The following is a 5,000-nucleotide window of genomic DNA, read 5'->3' on the forward strand; positions in this document are numbered from 1 at the left end:
CTCCAGCTCCTCTGCTCCTGGCGGTGGTGGAGGCAGAGGCAGCTCCAGCTCCTCTGCTCCTTGCGGTGGCGGAGGCAGAGGCAGCTCCTGCTCCTCTGCTCCTTGCGGTGGTGGTGGCGGAGGCAGAGGCAGCTCCTGCTCCTCTGCTCCTTGCGGTGGTGGTGGCGGAGGCAGAGGCAGCTCCTGCTCCTCTGCTCCTTGCGGTGGTGGTGGCGGAGGCAGAGGCAGCTCCTGCTCCTCTGCTCCTTGCGGTGGTGGTGGCGGAGGCAGAGGCAGCTCCTGCTCCTCTGCTCCTGGCGGTGCTGGCTCCCTCTGCTGTGGCGGCTGGGCATGTGCGCGCCGTGCTGCCTTCAGCAGCATAGCGAGAGGCTGCTGGGGGACACCAGCATCCTGCCCTTCTCCCCCCCAAAAATTTTCAGGGGGTTGAGCCTGTAACTCCTCCCCTTCTGGCTCTTGGGGCTGAACCAGCAGGCATTTTCCCTCTGCTGGTGGCTTGGGTCCCAGGGCTGTGGAAGCCCCGACTTGCCTCCCTTTGGGCTGTGGACGCCCCGACTCCTCCCTTTTGGGCTGTGGACGCCCCGACTCCTCCCTTTTGGGCTGTGGACGCCCCGACTCCTCCCTGTTGGGCTGTGGACGCCCCGACTCCTCCCTGTTGGGCTGTGGACGCCCCGACTCCTCCCTGTTGGGCTGTGGACGCCCCGACTCCCCCCACTCAGGTGTAGGACGTTCGGGCTCCTCCCACTCAGGCGTAGGATGTTCGGGCTCCTCCCACTCAGGCGTAGGACGTTCGGGCTACTCCAACTCAGGCGTAGGACGTTCGGGCTCCTCCCACTCAGGCGTAGGACGTTCGGGCTCCTCCCACTCAGGCGTAGGACGTTCGGACTCCTCCCACTCAGGCGTAGGACGTTCGGGCTCCTCCCACTCAGGCGTAGGACGTTCGGGCTCCTCCCACTCAGGCGTAGGACATTCGGGCTCCTCCCACTCAGGCGTAGGACGTTCGGGCTCCTCCCACTCAGGCGTAGGACGTTCAGGCTCCTTCCGCTTGGGCTGTGGACGCTCAGGCTCCTCCCGTTTGGGCTGTGGACGCTCAGGCTCCTCCCATTTGGGCTGTGGACGCTCAGGCTCCTCCCATTTGGGCTGTGGACGCTCAGGCTCCTCCCGCTCGGGCTGTGGACGCTCAGGCTCCTCCCGCTCGGGCTGTGGAGGCAAAACCAGCAGGCATTCACCCTCTGCTGGTGGAGATGGGGACAGCAGGTACTCCTCTGCTGGTGGTCCTGCTACCTGGGCTGCTGTTCCATTTATGGTTGCCTCCAGGTAGCTGAGGACAAACTCCACACCTTCCTCCAAGGTGTTTGGGGTGTGTTCCTCCTGATATGCCTCCCATCTCTCACAGTCCATCATCCACAGAGCCCGGACGACCATGGGCAGAGACTGGGCCTCCAGCCCAGCATTCTCCAGGAACCAGCCCCGCAGTTTGATGGCGTCTTCTGCCATTGACTCTCTTTTTTTTTTTTTTTTTTTCCCCCCCAAAACAATATTTGTAATCCTCTTTTCTTTTTTTCTTTTTTTTTTTTTTTTTAAATCCAGACCCCTCCTGGTCTGACGCTTGGAGGCGCGGCTATCCCACGATGACACCACGTGTCACAAAGACGGCCAGAGTGGGTGGCGTCAGACCAGAAGCAGGAAGGAATACAGAGACAGTGGTTGTGATGATGAGCTGAGTGCAATGGCTGCACTCAGCGTTTATTAACAAATAAAAGGTTTAAACAATGGAATACAAAACAGGACACGGCACTTGACGCCAAAATAAACAGACAGACAAAACGACTAAACACTTAACAAACGGTGCACGGAGACAAACAAACACGGTGAGTACAAAACACTTATAATTATGATTTAACACTATTTAGTTTCTCCTCTCTCTCTCACCCGTTCTCCTCTTCCGAACACCCAACCCTTAGTGCAAGAAACGTGCATCTATATATACTGTTGTGCTGGGATTCAATTACTAATTAATTACTCACTTGAATCCCAGCACGTGAATTCATTACGTGAAACCCCGTGTTCACATATTATATTTTAAATGCACGTGCGTGATGTGCAATCCCGTGCCTAAATACAAATATACACTATTTAAATACACGTGAAACACAGACCCGTTTATATCCCGTGTACCAATGACTATACACCAACATTTACACACGCAACATACACACAAAACACACAAATGCACACAGGGGCGGGGCGCATTGCCACAGGGACCCACACTGCCTACTCAAGCCCAAAACAGAGCCTCCAGCCCGGCCTGATCTGGCGCCAGGCGCGGGAGGGCAGCATACTTCCATCAGCATGGAAGTCCAGGACTGTAAGGGGACCCACCGCCTCCCCAAGCCGAAAACAGAGCCTCCAGCCCGACCTGATCTGGCGCCAGGCACGGGAGGGCAACAGACAGACTTCCAGGGAAGTGGAAGCTGCCAGGGGTGAATGGGAACTCTGCCCGGGGTGCAGAGCCTCCCACATGGCTTGACTTATTATTTTTACTTAAATATTTTTTTGATCAAAAGACCATGCCCTTAGTAATATGCACTTACCCCCCCAGTGTATCTGTTATCTAATAGCATTATGAGAGCAAGTCACTACTTCATGCCGACCTCCTGGAACTGCCGCTCGGCCACCCAGACCCACTTTGTCCACTAAGGTTTTTTGTGGCTATGGTAATGTATTATTATTATGTGTTTATTTAGCAGACACCTTTATCCAAGTCGACTTACAGAGACTAGGGTGTGTGAACTTTGCATCAGCTGCAGAGTCACTTACAATTACATCTCACCCGAAAGACGGAGCACAAGGAGGTTAAGTGACTTGCTCAGGGTCACACAGTGAGTCAGTGGCTAAGGTGGGATTTGAACCGGGGACCTCCTGGTTACAAGCCCTTTTCTTTAACCACTGGACCACACAGCCTCCAATCTAGCACTATTCTGACTCTAGTCAATTCTATTCTAACTATTGTCATGTAGCTCAATGGTGACTCTGGTCATGTAGCTCAATGGTGACTCTGGTCATGTAGCTCAATGGTGACTCTGGTCATGTAGCTCAATGGTGACTGGTCATGTAGCTCAATTTTGACTATGGTCAGTGCGGCAGTGTGGAGTAGTGGTTAGGTCTCGGGACTCTTGACTAGAAGGTCGTGGGTTCAATCCCAGGTGGGGGACATTGCTGCTGTACCCTTGAGCAAGGTACTTTACCTAGATTGCTCCAGTAAAAATCCAACTGTATAAATGGGTAATTGTATGTAGAAAAATAATATAATTGTATGTAAAAATAATGTGATATCTTGTAACAATTGTAAGTCGTCCTGGATAAGGGTGTCTGCTAAGAAATACAGTGGCTCTCAAAAGTATTCACCCCCCTTGGACTTTTCCACATTTCATTGTGTTACAACATGGAATCAAAATGGATTTAATTGGGAGTTTTTGCCACTGATCAACACAAGAAAAGTCCATAATGTCAAAGTGAAAAATAAAATCTACAACTTGTTCTAAAATAATTACAAATATAAAACAGAAAATAATTGATTGCATAAGTATTCACCCCCTTTGCTATGACACACCTAAATAAGCTCTGGTGCAACCAATTGTCTTTAGAAGTCACATAATTAGTTGAATGGAGTCCACCTGTGTGCAATTAAGGTGTTTCACATGATTTCAGGTTAAATACACCTGTCTCTGGGAGGTCCCACAGTTGGTTAGTACATTTCCTAACAAAAACTACATCATGAAGATGAAGGAACATTCAAAGCAAATCCGGAATAAGGTTCTTCAAAAGCACCAATCAGGGGTAGGATATAAGAACATTTCCAAGGCATTGAATATCCTCTCAGAGCACAGTAAAGTCCATTATTAAGAAATGGAGAGAATATGGCACAACTGTGAATCTGTCTAGAACAGGCCGTCCTCAAAAACGGAGTATCCGGGCGTATAGGGCACTAGTCAGGGAGGCCACCAAGAGGCCTATGGCAACTCTAAAGGAGTTACAGTGTTCCACGGCTGAGCTGGGAGACACTGTGCATATGGCAACAATAGCCCGGGTGCTTCACAAAACTGGCCTTTATGGGAGAGTGGCAAAAAGAAAAAAACTCGCATCAAATCTCGGCTAGAGTTTCCCAGAAGGCATGTGGGAGACTCTGAGACCAAGTGGAAGAAGATTCTATGGTCTGATGAGACCAGAATAGAGCTTTTTGGCCACAACGCTAAGCGCTATGTTTGGCGCAAGCCTAACACCGTACATCATCCTGAGAACACCATCCCTACCGTGAAGCATGGTGGTGGCAGCATCATGCTATGGGGATGCTTCTCTGCGTCAGGGCCTGGAAAGCTCGTGAAGATAGAGGGCAAAATGGATGCGGCAAAGTACAGAGAAATCCTGAAGGAAAACCTGCTGAAGTCTGCAAGAGACCTGGGACTTGGAGAAGATTCATCTTCCAGCAGGACAATGACCCCAAACATACAGCCAAAGGCACACTGGAGTGGCTTAAAAACAAAAAGGTCAATGTCCTGGAGTGGCCCAGTCAAAGCCCGGACCTCAATCCAATTGAGAATATGTGGAAAGAGTTGAAAATTGCTGTTCACCAAAGGTCCCCATCCAACTTGACGGAGCTTGAGCAATTTTGCAAAGAAGAATGGGCAAAAATAACAGTGTCCAGATGTGCAAAGCTGGTAGAGACTTATCCAAATAGACTCATGGCTGTAATTGCTGCCAAAGGTGCCTCTACCAAATATTGACTCAAGGGGGTGAATACTTATGCAATCAATTATTTTCTGTTTTGTATTTGTAATTAATCTGTGGAGAAGATCTTCCCTGTTTTTCAACATTTACTTTTCAAAACGAACATTTGTCATTCAAAAGTCCAACAGCATAATGCAAGGAGAATGGCTAATTCATTAGGAACAGTCATGTTGAAGACAGTACCAGTTTCAAATGATTAAAAACTGGGAAACTGT

Source organism: Acipenser ruthenus, unplaced genomic scaffold, assembly GCF_902713425.1.
Source record: "Acipenser ruthenus unplaced genomic scaffold, fAciRut3.2 maternal haplotype, whole genome shotgun sequence".
Lineage (NCBI taxonomy): Eukaryota > Metazoa > Chordata > Actinopteri > Acipenseriformes > Acipenseridae > Acipenser > Acipenser ruthenus.